This window comes from Mchenga conophoros, linkage group LG9 (assembly GCF_057382185.1).
Source record: "Mchenga conophoros isolate Kocher_MC1m ecotype Shallow Benthic linkage group LG9, M_conophoros_male_GT1.1, whole genome shotgun sequence".
Taxonomy (NCBI): domain Eukaryota; kingdom Metazoa; phylum Chordata; class Actinopteri; order Cichliformes; family Cichlidae; genus Mchenga; species Mchenga conophoros.
The window spans coordinates 13,521,462-13,537,044 of record NC_140534.1 but is presented as its reverse complement, the minus strand read 5'-3'; the positions used below and the strand labels follow the sequence as shown (position 1 = coordinate 13,537,044).

The 15,583-nt window shown below is 40.8% G+C and overlaps 1 pseudogene across 1 annotated transcript; it reads right to left on the bottom strand.

Annotated features, from left to right (window-relative positions):
* Window positions 1-3,119: 3,119 nt before the first annotated feature.
* On the bottom strand, window positions 3,120-9,593 carry LOC146566972 (uncharacterized; annotated as a pseudogene). The gene is made up of 3 exons (XR_014893856.1): window positions 9,492-9,593; window positions 6,329-6,925; window positions 3,120-5,601 (listed from the first exon to the last, which is right to left on the bottom strand). The product of XR_014893856.1 is annotated as an uncharacterized LOC146566972 (transcript).
* Between the last annotated feature and the right edge of the window lie 5,990 nt (window positions 9,594-15,583).

Genomic DNA, 15,583 nt, shown 5'->3' with positions numbered 1-15,583 from the left:
CTGAATTAGCGTCATTACAAACGTGTGTTAAACTTGATTTAGTGATAGTCGAGTGTGTTTATGCTTGTCTGTGTGGAGAGGATTGTTGGAATAGTGATGATGATGTCCACTATCACTGTCAGTTGTCAGGAAACACTTCATCTGGCTGATGAATCTTCACGTGACATATTACAAAGTCTGTATTATTAACTCTGTAATTAGGCGCCATTCTTCTTATTTTACGGCGCTGTTGTTCAATCGGGGAACGCTCTCTGTTGAGGAGAAAAGCATGAATTTGTTTGTATACGGATTATTTATTTTGTTTAAATGTCCCGATAGTCGAAAAGGAGGCAGAACTGTTGAGAAATGCTATGAGCTAACTGGGTGATAACCGAAATATATAGACGAGACGACGAGGCTCCAGTTACAGCAGTGCAAGTAAACAAACAATAAATATAAGAAGAGTAAGAAAATAAATATACACTTTAGGACAAGGGGTAAAAGGATCAATAACAATTTAAAATTTATATTTTGATGATTTAAAGTCTCACACACAACCCGTCAAAAGGGGAGGGAGACCTGCTGCTTCCAAATAGAGCACATTTCATTCATAATGTTGTCAATCCAAGCCCATCATGTATTCATGATTTGAATCGTGGGTTGTACAAAATCCCAGAAAAAAAAACTATGAACTAAGGTGTAGGTCTATTAGGTTATGTTGTGGTGATTCTCGGGTTGAGGGATGGGTGTTCATACTGGAGTGCAAAATTAAATGCTAATGGAAGATGGACAAGAAAAGTTCAAAGCCATCAGGTGCTCAGTTTAGAAAAAGAGAAAAGAAGAGGAGGAGTAACGAGCAAAAGATACAGGTAAGCAAATGTGTCATTGGATAATGGCAGGTCATGTATCCTGAAATAATCAGAATACTTTATTAATCCCTAAGTAAATTATGTGGGTTACAGTTGCTCCAAGAAGAAATAAAAAAAAAAAAAGTAACAGTAACAGACTAAACTCCAAACAATACATTATGTTACAGATTTGACAAATTTAAGAAATAGCACTAATATACTCGCCCAGGGCAACAAACAGACTACGACCGCCCCTGCATATTAGTATATTCTGAAGTAATTTGTTTCCCCAAATACCTCAGACCATTCACGGACCATCGAAATTGTTTAAATATACTATGAGGGCAGTGTCCTGACATAGGCATTGCATATATCCCAATTAACATGATATCCTGAAAGCGATGTAAAACTTTCTATACATTGTAATAGGGATGGAATAGACTTCCTAGGCTGCGTCATAAGTAACAACATATCATCTGCATTTTGTAGATATTTATGTTGATTTTACCCATCGAAATCCCAAATATGTTTACGTTATTTCTTCGTTTTTGTGCAAAAGGCTCTATAGCAATTACAAACAGCCTGGGGCAAAGGGGACAGAAGAGATTAGATATAAATCCGTTTGTCAATACGTGTGCTGAAGGCGAATCATATAATGTTTTTATCCACCTAATAAAATTGTCACTAAAACCAAATTTTTCTTATGTCTTAAACAGATCTTCCCACTCGACACAATCAAAGGCTTTAGAAGCATCCAGCGATAAGGCTACGTAATTTGGTAAATTGACCAGCCGCCTAATATTATCTGAACCATACCGGTTCAGAACAAAACCAGATTGCGCTGCATGTATCTTTGTATGCAAAGGTATGGGACGGTAACCGCTTGGGTCTAGAGGATCTTTCACAGTTTTAGGGATAAAGGTTACAAGTCCAGAGTGCATTAACTGAGGTAATGAACCCACTTTAAACGCCTCATTATAAACATCGAACAGCATGGGGACTCAACATATCCTCCAATGCTCTATAGAAATCCAACGGTAACCCGTCTAATCCTGGAGCCTTATTAAGTGACATGCTGTTAATTGCGTGGGTAATCTCCTACTGTAATTGGAGCCTCTGTAATCTGCTGATCAGTAATAGAAAGCAGTGGCAGATTTAGATCAGTAAAGAATGCTTCAAATTCCTGTTCATCTAAACTACCTTGTGTAGAGTAAAGATTGTTGTAAAAGGCCCTGAATCCATCATTTATCTGTCTGGTAGAAGTTGAAATAATCCGTTTCGATTGTCATGTACCTGGGATGTGGTTCATACTGCCTTTTTAAGACCATATGCTAATAAATGGCTCGGCTTTTCTCCCATTTCCCAATATGCTTTATTTATACGAAATAAAGAATATTTTGTCTTTTTGTTATACAGGCCATTCAACTTATATTTAACATTATCAATTTTATTCAACTCCGTCTTTTGTATGAGAATGTACTACCGTTAACTCTGCCTCCGGGTCTTTAATTAAGGCCACATTTAAATGCCACCTGCAGCTTCGAGGTGTCTCCAAAATATTTCAAAGAAATAGGAAAAATTGGCACATGTTCTGAGATTACTATATTACCAATACTTGAATTTACAGAATTATTCGCTAAGGCTTCCGATATAAGAAAGTAGTCAATTCCAGTATAAACGTTATGAGGAGGAGAGTAGAAAGAATACTCACATTTCCTTCCTTTCTTTTTTTTTTGCCCCGTCTCTGTCCTGCCAGGCCCTCATTGGCCTTTCACGGCCAAAAAGGGAGCCCTGATTAATTGCAGTACCCTGTGATCTGTCAGGGCATATGTCCAATTAGGGATGAGGAGGAGGGAGAGGAGTCTCTCTGGGACAATTCAACAAAAAGTACAGTAAAAGCATCCAATAAAACCATAAGAACAAAACACTGTACATTATTAAAAGATGATGAAAAATGATAAAACACAGCAACCCATGCAAGAATGATTAAAACATAAAGTTACACCCATCTATTCCATCCTGTGACCTGACACTACTTCATGAAAGAAAAAATCTAAAATAAAGATAAAACACTTACAGTATTAAATACAAAAACAACTATTGTTCCTTTATTCACACGCCTGATTCAGAATTATTTTCACACCAGATATCTTTCCTGACTGAACCTAAAAGCAGTATTAAAAAGAAAACTGCATCACAGATGATTTAGAAAGACTGCTTTAGAGGTTAGTCACAGCTGAAGCTTCCTGCGATCAAATGGCTGCTGGCAAAGATGCATGTTGTGCTGCGGTTCGTGTTTCTGTGGAGCTGAAATGCATCAAGTGCCTTAGAAGCACAGAGATACTTGTTTAAATGTTTAATGCAAGTAAACCCACAATGTCTTATAATAGCACTGACATGACAGGATACTGTGTCTATCCTTTCTACTTCAACATTTAGTAACTAAAACTATTTTGTAATTAAAACCTTACCCACCAGGGGGCAGCGTTGTACCAGAAAGTTTTACTTTGGTTGCCAACCCTGCAATAATAAGAAAAGCAGCACATGTTCTGTACTGATTACATAAGCATTATATGCTCTCGAACACACCTTTAAGGTTAACTCTACCATGAGTGCCATGAGGAATTTGAGGGCCCATAGAAAAAAAATATCACTTTGGATTATGTAAAATTTTCTGTACACTTTGCATCCAGATAAAATCAGGGCACTCAAAAAGAACCTTTGAACAAAGGTTTAGAATTCTTGGAACTGAGTTTAATACACAGAATCATATGAACAGCAAGAAAATACATACAGAGTATAGCGAGACATTTACATGGCAGCAAGCAAAGCAAACCCTGTGGTGAAATGCATTTAAGCACAAACAGCAGAGAACCACAACACGACCGACACAAAAAATAGCAACCCGGGGAATATCAACCTCCTCCTGCCGTTGGGTACCCTTTCATCCTTTGTTCTCTCAAGGTCGATATGAAGTTTTTACCTCATAAGTAAAGTTTCAAATTCAAAAATGTCCTATAAACCCAATTATCAATGTGATATGCTCATCAATATTTTCCATCAGTTGTTAATCATGCTTGTACTTTGCTTCTTTTAATCTTACACTTATGTTCCATAGCTGTCTTTTTTCCACTAACTTTATGGCACTATTTCATAACTTTCTGAGTGCCAGTCCGAGAATCCATTATTTTTTAATTCTGTCCCTTTGTCAGTTTTATGGCCAAAGTGAGTCTGCAAAACAGCATTTGACAGTTAATCATTTTGACCATTTTTTAAGTGTGTGTGCCAGAAGTAGACTACTATCTATGATAAGAAAATGGTTTTCTCGCTTTCTGGCAGCTGAGGCAAGAAAAACAATCCCAGATGCATCCCCCGCAGGCCAGGTTTCTTTACCAAATAGGCTTTGGAAACACTGGACACAACATGAGGCAATAAAGATGAGCAGAGAGAAAGAGAGAGTTGAATTAGTTCCATGTTTGCACTTATCATTGTTGGCCATAGCACAATCAAAGGTTACTCATTGATCCCAATTATCTCATGTTATTGATCAACATGTGTTCATACAACAAGTCGTGCAAACACCATTAATATAATTGTAGATAATATTTGACCTAAATATGTTGGTCTTGTGGTTTTAAACATGTAGGTTAGATGCTTTTCACAGTGATTCCATTATATAAACACTTCAGAGTGTGTGTGTGTGTGTGTGTGTTGTATACGAGTAAATATGATTGCGTAGTATATCTGTGAGTATGTCCAGTCCAGTATATACATGTTACCAAAAAAACCAAAAACTAAAAGTTCATACCATTTCTTCCCGCTGTAAATAACACTGTTTTATTCAGGAAAAACCCAAACGTTTGCATTTTTTTTTTTAAATCATCACTCTGTTTTTACGTGGCCTATCATTTTAAAAACTGGTATAAAGTTTGAGTCCACACTTTCAACCTAAGTTGAAATAGAGACTCTGGGTCGCTGCACCTTTGTTGTTGCATCTTAAACTGGGCATGTGATTTTGACACGCCGACACGTCCATCGACCCCTGGGGGTTAAAATGTAACTACTGGAACATTTTCATTCACAGTTGCCTCATCAGATTTTTACAGGAGATTTCACCTGAACTCTGTGGAGCCTGATCTCAAGAGTTTAAAGTCTGACACTGAAACCAGAAGAGGATCTTTCTGTCTCTTCAGATTCACAGTGATGGGAGTGATTTCAGCCCTGAGTGATCACGCTGATGTTTGCACAGAGCAGATAATGAAGTGAATGTTTGGGCACATTGGTAACAGTGAAACAGTTTATTAGTAACGTGGGATCGTTTGTGTTCGGAGTATGAACTGAGATTACTGAAGCTTTTGTCACACTGGTCACAGCTGTAGTTTCCTTCCATGTGTGTACATTCATGCTTGTTACGATGACCTGATCGTGAGAAGCTTTTGTCACAGTGTCTGCACTTGTATGGTTTCTCTCCTGTGTGGACTCGTTTGTGTGTTTTAAGCTGACTTGAAGTAGTGAAGGATGACCCACACTGATCACAGAGGTGCTTTTTCACCCCACTGTGAATCAGTTCATGGTTTTTTAAGTCACCTGATGTGGTGAAGCTTCTCCCACATTCTTTGCAGTTTTTCAGTTTGTCTCCAGTGTGTTTACGTTGATGTTTTTTTAGGGAGACTTGCCAATTGAAAGTTTTTCCACAAAGGTCACAACGAAAGTCTTTCCCACCACCACAGTAATGACAGGGTTGAGAACTGGATCCATCTGTGTCGCTCTGCTTCTGAACAAAGACACAAACACAGTGTAAGTCAGTCCTTCAACATTTTTATCCTGAACGTCGCCTGAAATAAAGAGCATCTCTGCAGACGTCCAATTACATTTTACTGTTTCAGTTAACACACTCAGTTTACTGGGCTGCAATAACTACAATACTACCACCATAATACTACAGTAATACTTATTTCATGTTACAATAACATCTGACTTACTACCATAAAAATATTTGAAGGGTACCAACACAGTACTAAATTACTAATGTAACACTCCAACAATACTAATTTAATACTGCATTAATAACACTGTAACTGTGCAGTTAAAACACTCAGCTGACCAAGACAAGAAAAACACTACTACCCCCATGACACTGCAATTATAATACTAAATGAGTATTTTAACACTAATGTCTGAAAGTACTAAAGTTATGAGGAAGCAATGACACTAATGCTAAAATACTACAATACCATTACGTAACAATACAACTTTATAAACCATTTATGCAGAAATAATATCACTGCCTGAACATTAAATAACAGAATCATATCAGTGTTCAGCACATTTCGTTTTTCACAATAGTGTAAACAAAAATCATAATTGAAATGAAAATCTGAATAATCACTCAGAGCTGCTTTTCCCTGCAGTAGAATTGCTAACATGCTAACACAGTTTAATGAGCAGAGTTGTTCCAAACAGTCAGGCTAAAATGACAAGATAACAATATAAATACATACCTCACAGTAACTGCACTTGTAGAGTCTCTTTCTGGTGTGGATCTGTTGGTGTAGTTTCAGGTAATGTGGAGTTTTAAAAGTCTTCTCACACAGGTCACATTTACAAGGTCTCTCCTCAGTGTGGGTAAACATGTGGCGTTGTAAGTGTATGTCTTTAGCAAAGTGTTTGCCACACTGACCACAGCAGTACACATCTTCTCTGGTGTGAATGCGTAGATGTGCATTTCGGCTTCCACTCTGGCTGAAAGTTTTTCCACAGATGTCACAGCTGTATGCCTTAATTCCAGAGTGGGTAACTAGGTGCCTCTGTAAGCCGTTACTGCGATTAAAAGCTCTGCCACACTGATCACAGCTGTACGCTTTAACTCCACTGTGGATGAGTTGGTGTGTTTTTAGGGAACCCACGGAGGAAAAAGACTTTCCACACAACTCACAGCTGAACGGTCTCTCTCCAGTGTGGATGACCTGATGACGTTTTAGGAATGCCTTAAAAGTAAAACCCATCCCACACTCGTCACAGGTGTGTTTTTTCTCTCTCTTTCTTGGTTGAGGTTTGTCGGCCTCCTGAGAGCGCTGACTTCTCGCTCCATGTTGGTCCTGCAGTGACAGAGATACAAACAGAGGCAGTGAGTGAAATGCAGTCGTGGAACAAACTCAACCTTCAAACTTCCTCCATTAACACTAGTTTTAAACCTGAAGGTGGAGTGTGGCACCAAACACCTTAAAGGTCTCTTATCCCCACCTGCTGGTAGTTCTAACACATTACATCCAAACTCATGTTAAAAATGACTGTTCAAAAACTCTAAGGCTATGTTCACACTGCAAGTCTTAATGCTCAATTCCGATGTTTTGATCAAATCAAATTTTTTTTGTCTGGTTGTTTACACTACAAATAAAATGTGACAGCAAACGTGCTCTAGTGTGAATGGTACACGGCCCTCAAATGGGCCGACATGCGCAAAAGAAGACGTCACACACAACATGCTCCGTTTAGACCCAGACCAGTATTCTTTGACTGATGGCCCTTAATGTAAAGACTTGTTTTGGACTTTACGTTTCCCAATTTTGCTTTAAGTCATAAAGTTATTTTGTTATTTACATATGGCCTATTAATTATCCTTATTGAAGCCCCTCTCTAAAACAGCAAAGGATAGTTGCAGATTTCTGTCAGAAGCTGCAGATTACACAGTACAAACAAAATGTTCACGTTGTCTTCCCAGCAGTTTCATTAACATCTACACTGAATGGCCAGGAAGCGTTCGCGATGTCTTCTCGGGCGCTTCTCTGGCGTTGAGAATCGGCGTCTGTCTTGTGTCAGTGACGTAAAAGATGGATTTAATGCGACATGACCGTTCAAACAGCAGTCGCTTTCTACAACATCAGATATGTATCGGATTCAGTACCACATACGAAAGTGACCCAGATTGGACTTAAAAATATAGGATTTGTGTCATTCACACTGTCATAGCATGATCGGATATGGGTCGCATAGGGCCAAAAAAAGTCAGATTTGATGCGCTTTCGCCTGCAGTGTGAACGTAGCTTAAAACCATGTCCATCTCTCCTGCTTGTACACAAATATTAATGCCAGCATACTAACACACTCAGAATAGTAATAAATGTTTAGCAGCTCTATACTTTTTTATATTTCCTCTTTCCTATAATAAATATGTATAATTTTCTAATTTATTCCATTATAATAGAGAGTTTGCAGCTGTGAGATTCCGACTGTGCTTCCCTTGCAAAAGTTAAAACCGATCGATCTCCGTTTGTCTCCCTTTGTTCATGGAATAAGTCTCTGAGTCAGCAAGGGCTGCTAGCGAAAACCTAACAATTGTGAGCTGTGACTCCTTTCCCCACGCTGCCAAAACTGCAAAACACTTAGCTGTGTCTCTAATAAAAACTCTGTAACTTTGCTCTGCTTCACTTCAGCAGCATCAGGTAAAGTTCATATGGTTTTCTTTCGTTTTTGATGTACTGCAGAATATTTTTATAAAATCCCAGGCGAGGAAAATCACCTTCAGGTTTCTCTGTGTTTTATCGTCAGTTACTTTGACACAAAGGCATCTGTTGTGATGCTTACACCTTTGATAAAGTCTCACAACTGTCAGCTTTGTTTTTATAGATATAAAAAATGGAAATGTACTGATGCATGATCTGAATTATAATATTTCCGACTGTCTGAGGCAAAATTTTTGCAAACAACAAGTTATTCGCACCCATTTACTTTTTACCCTTTTTTAAAAATAACAATTTCAAACTATTTACAGAACAATCATGCCACACAAATTATTTGTGCCACTCCAAAAATAATTTCTGTCCACTATAAAGGAAACATCACAGCCTGATGCCTGCAGGTCTGACAGCAGCAGGTGTGTCACTCCTGTTTCTACCTGGAGACAGCAGTCGCCTCATTGTTCTGACACACAACACAAAACTATCCACAACACTACACACTAACTACACAAGGCAACACATTAACTACACACTCCAAACACGCTAAACGTCACAAATCTCTCACGACTCAAAACTCGCTCTCTCTCTTTTTCTGCTGCCTCTCTCTCTCTCTCTCTCTCTCTCTCTCTCTCTCTGTCACTCTTAAAACTTCCCTTTTTTTTGTTTGTTTTTTTGCTCATAAGCAGAGAGTGCTCGCTGCGCTGTCCTTAGACAGTAAACGTGACGAAACTATTCAGGAAAAAACGGCGCGTATATATTGTTTATAATGACTCTGGTTTTACGTGGCCTATCAACACAATTTAAAAACTGGTATATACCACCTTGTTGCTTTGTCTTTAAGTGGTCATGTGATTGGCTTACCACGACTACTTTATTCTTCCTCAGTCAAACACTAAGCACTCATGCGATTGTTACTTGTAATGCCGTTATTCCCATCACTGTTCCTCAAAGCATTTCAACACAGTCCTCTTTGGTGACATCTGCTGGCCAAAAATATGAAGAACAGCTTGAATCTACAAATTATAATGAAGAGCTCCATTATAATTGCTCACTCTACAGAGCTCAGCTATCAATAATAATAATAATAATAATAATAATAATAATAATAATAATAATAATAATGTACTTCCACAGCATGTCTTTTATCCTGTCTTCCCTGTTTCATCCCAGCCGGTCAGAACAGATGAAACTGTGATATTTTCCTCACCTCCTGTGTTGAGCTCATTGTTTCCTCTGTAGTGACTCAGCTGAGTCCAGATGGCTGAAAATGTTCCTCTGCTGCTCCGTCAGACTCTTCTCCTCCTGCTGATCAGCTGGGACACAAAACAGATCTTTGTTAGGCTCCACACTGCACTGAAGAGTCAGTGTCTCATATGTTCATCTGACAACACAAAGTACAAATTTCACTCTGATTGCTTGTAGAAATCTTGTGAGACGTGTTGTGCTGCAAAGTGAGGAAACTCTCTCACTCACTTATACTTCAGGAGGAACTTTGTGACATTGGCTCTAATATTCTAAGCAGCCCTTTACTATGACAGGGCCAGAAAGTCCTATTTGAAGGTTTGGGAGAAGGACCATGTTAAAGGTGGATTGGGGTTTATACACTTTGTTATGATACAGGTAAGGCTGTAAGAGCCTGAGAAGGTGTCCTGAATGAACCTCTAAAACCAGTTTTCAGCTAACGACTCTGCTTCAGTCTGGAAAACAGCAACTACAAGTTTAAAGACTCCATCAACAATTCACACCCAGCAACAGCCTGAACAGCTCCTCCTGTGGTTTCCACAAACAGGGACAGACCTGTTACTCCCCCACCCCACACTTTCCACACCTTCAGCCCCCCAGTCCCACCACCACCGCCATATCATACCGTTCACGGTGATACCAGTATAATGTTGGGCAACGATAAGGAAATGAAACATCACGATAGAATGTGGTTAAAACGCGCATGCGCAGTGGCTTTGTTTTCATACGCACATGGCGGAAAAAGCATGGCAGCGAATGAGAAGAGCGAAAGTGGATCATTAAATGAAACGGATGAACCAGAACTGGTTTGTAAAAATGCTGCAACTTCAGTGGTGTGAAACTGGTTTAGCTTTCGTCCGTCAGACACACAACAAAGCACTATTTTTGGTAGAGCATGCTAGCGGGCCGTCGTTATTACCATGTTGTTTGGAAAATACGGCGCACTTAAAATCAATCCTTTTATTTTCTGAAAATCGACAGTGCCCCTTATAATCCCGTGTGCCTTATGTATGAATTCTGGTTGTGTTTACTGACCTGAAAACAATTTTACGTACACGGCGCTCGAAAATCTGTAAAATGTTTCAGTACGACTTTGCTATGCTACGAACCCGCACCGCTTGATGAATTGTCGGAGCATTACGTGTAAATGACCTTTAAATTTGTAAATATTTTTACGTTTGTTTGAAAGGCACTTCGGTTTTATTTTGAAATCCATGCTTTTATTTTGAAACAGGAAACTGGCACAAAACCGTTAAAGGGCTGTTAGTAACGTTTCTTTTAGGATATGGTAAAATAGAGTGCCTTAAAGTGAAAAATATGTACGTTTACTTTGCCAATTAGTACCTGGCTGACAGTGGCACAAGGTTTGTTAATGTTTCCTTTAACGGAATAAGTTACATGCAATCAAAATGTCGTTTAATAGAGTTTATGTTGTTAACCTTGACCTTGACCTTTATGTGTAGTTGTAAGTTAGTGAGGTGATATAATGAATTGAGTGATGTAAATTTGATGTATATGCTATATGTGAGCAGGAGAAATTTGTTTCCTTTGATCTTATGGTATTAATATTGCTGGTTTTGTTTTGCTCCTAGCTCTTACGGTGTCTTCACTGAATGTTTCAATAAAAACATTTCCAATAAAACCTCTGTGAAGCATCAGTATAAGAGACCATCATTCAGCCGGGGATGCTACATTACGGCTATCGTAGGCAGGAGCCTCCCGGAGTGATACGTACTGTGCTTCAACATAATGTTACCGTATTGTGTGTGTATAACCTCCTTAACTTTTGTGGATGTTATACATCAGCGGTCTCCAACCTTTTTTGCGCCACGGACCGGTTTATGCCCGACAATATTTTCACGGACCGGCCTTTAAGGTGTCGCGGATAAATACAACAAAATAAAACTAGTACCGGTACCGAAAAAAATAAGATTTATTCATAACACACGTGAAAAGACCCAGGAAAACCAAGTTAACGATAAAAACGATAACAACATAACGCTGAAAACCGATAAAAACCCTGAAAACTATACATTTCACACCTGAGCCTCAACTCTCGCGGCCTGGTACCAAACGACTCACGGCCCGGTACCGGTCCGAGGCCCGGGGGTTGGGGACCGCTGTTATACATGGTTATGCTGAGGATATGTCGGCCAGTTTCCACTGGAAATGCCTTTTTGTTAAACTGTCAGCAAGGAATTTGCACTGTTACATTTTTATATAACTTTAATGCACATAAAAAACAGCTGCTTGTTTAAGTGAAAATACATTGATGGGTTTTTTTTTGCACTAATAAAGTTGTGGAGTTGTACCCCTAAACTCAAAAAGCTGTGGCTGGAAAAGAGTAAGGCGTTCAGAAGCGGAGACAGGGACTGCTACAGAGAGGCCAAGTACAGGTTCACTAAGGAAGTGGACATTGCCAAACATCAGCACTCTGAGAAGATGCAGCAGCAGATCTCAGAGAATGACTCGGCCTCTGTGTGGAAAGGTTTTAGGAATATTACAAACTACAAGCCTAAAACCCCCCACTCCACTGATGACTTGCTCTTAGCCAACACCCTTAACGACTTCTACTGTCGTTTTGACGAGCCATCAGGCAGCCTTCACACCTCCAACGACCCCAACAATAGAGGCACTTTGGACACTCATTCCCCCACCTCTCCCCCCTCCATAGAGCCATCACCACCTTCAAACTGTTTACCTGCAACACCCGCCCCCTCACCCCACACAAAAGAGGATTTCACACCACCTCCTCCGACCACAACTCTTCATATTCATGAAGCAGATGTGAGGAAGCAGTTTAGGAGTCTGAATGCTCGGAAAGCTCCCGGCCCAGACGGTGTGTCTCCTGCCACCCTCAGACACTGTGCAAACGAGCTGGCCCCAGTGTTTTCTGGCATCTTCAACTCCTCACTGCAGGCATGTCATGTGCCTGCCTGCTTCAAGTCCTCTACCATAATCCCTGTCCCCAAGAAACCTAGGATCACTGGACTAAATGACTACAGACCCGTGGCTCTGACATCTGTGGTCATGAAGTCATTTGAGCGCCTAGTTCTCTCCCATCTCAAGACCCTCACGGCCCCCCTCCTGGACCCCCTGCAGTTTGCATATAGAGCCAACAGGTCTGTAGACGACGCCATCAACATGGCCCTACACTTCATCCTGCAGCATCTGGACTCCCCACCTACGCCAGGATCCTGTTTGTGGACTTCAGCTCTGCCTTCAACACCATCCTTCCAGACCATCTCCGAGGCAAGCTTTCCCAGATGAATGTGCCTGATCCCATCTGCCGGTGGATCACTGACTTCCTGACGGACAGGAAGCAGCACGTGAGGCTGGGAAAGAATGTCTCGGACTCCCGGACCATCAGCACCGGCTCCCCTCAGGGCTGTGTTCTTTCTCCTCTGCTCTTCTCCCTGTACACCAACTGCTGCACCTCCACCCACCAGTCTGTCAAGCTAATCAAGTTTGCAGATGACACCACCGTCATTGGGCTCATCTCTGACGGGGATGAGTCTGCCTACAGGAGGGAGGTTGAACGTCTGGTGTCCTGGTGCAGCCACAACAACCTGGTGCTGAATGCCCAGAAGACAGTGGAGATTATTGTGGACTTCAGGAAGCACACAGCTCCACTCCCCCCATCATCCTGACTGACACCCCCATCACCTCTGTGGACTCATTCCGCTTCCTGGGTACCACCATCACCCAGGACCTGAAGTGGGAGCCCACCATCACCTCCGTCATCAAGAAAGCCCAGCAGAGGATGTACTTCCTGAGGCAGCTGAAGAAATTCAACCTGCCAACACAGACGATGATGCAATTCTACACTGCAATCATCGAGTCCATCCTCACCTCCTCCATCACCGTGTGGTACGCTGGAGCCACTATCAGGGACAAACAGAGACTGCAGCGTGTTGTGCGCTCTGCTGAGAAGGTGATTGGCTGCAGACTCCCATCTCTGCAGGACCTGTACACCTCCAGGACATTGCGGCGTGCAGCTCGGATCTCAGCTGACCCTTCTCACCCTGGACACAGTCTGTTTGACCTGCTCCCCTCAGGCAGGAGGCTCCGGTCCATTCGCACCAGAACCTCTCGCCACAAGAACAGTTTCTTCCCCTCTGCTCTTGAACACATGAACAATAACCACATGACCCTACGCTGTGTCACTGCATCATTTCATGTTTGGCACTGATCACCACCTGCACTCATGTATATATCTTTCTACGTAGCACTCATAATTCTTATTCTCATGTATATATCTCATGTATATCTCATGCACATATCTTTCTTTCTACATAGCACTTTAATTCTTATTGTCTGCACTGAAGCACCGCAGCAATTTCCTAATGTTGTAAACCTCAACATCTGGCAATAAACCCATTCTGATTCTGATTCTAAAGTATTTTGTCTAGTGTCAATTATATTGTTATCGCAAATTTTCAAATGTATATCGTGACGAATATTTTTGGTCATATCGCCCTGCTCTACTCCACCATGTAAACAGACTCTTTAACATACAGACCCCAACAAAGCAGCTGAACCAGACTCAGTGTCTCCATCATAAACCATACAGTGGATCACAATATGAAGCAGTTTAAGACGACTGTTGCTGTGAACTTTCACTATAGAAAGAAAACTGAACAGAACATCTGAATTCACTCGATGCTAAACATTCATTTCATAGAATGAAGAATTGCAATTACACTCAGATCTACCTGTGCTTTAATGATGGGGCCTTTAAACTCACACACTCAACAGTTTTAACCAGCTTCCCTTCCTGCTTTGACTGCAGCTGTGTTTGACACAGGAAGACATTATTACATTCTTCACACTCTCCTGCACATTAACCACCACAATATATTTTTATTCTCTGTGCTTTCAAATATGAACACTGTTTACTTTCATCTCTGTTTCATTAGTTTTTGTTAACATCTTCCTGTGCATCACTTTACAGCAGCCACACTCATTAAAATGAGACTTTGTAGGAGTTCACTTCCTCTCATGTGTTCATCCACAGCAGCTGGACAATAAAGTTTATTGTGACCCTGATACTGCAGCAGATCGCTCTCATCCATTTCCTGTTATCACTTCAAATAGAAACGAGGCTGTAGAGGTTTGGTGCAGGCAGAAAAACAGCTGCAGGGACAATGAAAAGACTTTTCTGCTCCAACTTCTCCCAGCATGCTGAGCTAATGATTAGTTGGTGTTTTTCTCCAAACACTCTCTCACTCTTCTCTCAACGTGTTCACAATAAACTGTGAACAGACACCGAGGAGAGCAGCAGAAGACCTCATTCAGGAGCTAAACTCAACATGAACTGAACTCACAGTAAAGTTAGCTCGGTGCTTACCTTTAGATGAGCCCACAAACCGAGAGAAACTCCGCGATGAAGCTGCAACTCTTTCCAAACACAGGAAACAGATCAGGGAGCAGAGACCCACGTGGTTCACGCTGATCTCAGCTACGATCCAGGAGACAAGGGTGGGCAGATCGATGCAGATATCGATCCAAACGTTGGTGCTACTTTATTCTCTTTGAATAAAAAAACAGCTCTCTGTGCAAACGCCTCCTCTCGTGCAACATTCACACTTTGCTCCACCTCCTTCTTCTTCTTCTTCTTCTTCTTCTTCTTCTTTACATCGTTTATTGTATTTGCGGTTGTCAAACAACAAAATGATGAATTACCGCCACCAACTGGTGTGGAGTGTGAACTGGAGCGTCGACCAGCAACAATTTACTCTCTTTTAAAAACTGGAATAAGGCCTGATCAATTTCACTTCTTAACTTTGCAGTAAATCAATAAGATCCAGTTTCATTTTTATGTTACTGAGGTTTTGGATCATTTACCTTCTCACAGTGTAATATAACATGTTCTACAGTTTCTTCTTCTCTTTTTTGAATGATTTGAATGGAGGTTATAATCCACCATCACTGAACTGAAATGAGTCTCTAAGTAGGAAGTCATCAGTTCAGTTTTTGATCGATTTGACTGTATTTTACTGTGCAGGCTGAGTTTGATTCGATGAGTTAGGTTTTCTTAGTGGTTATATTAATGTC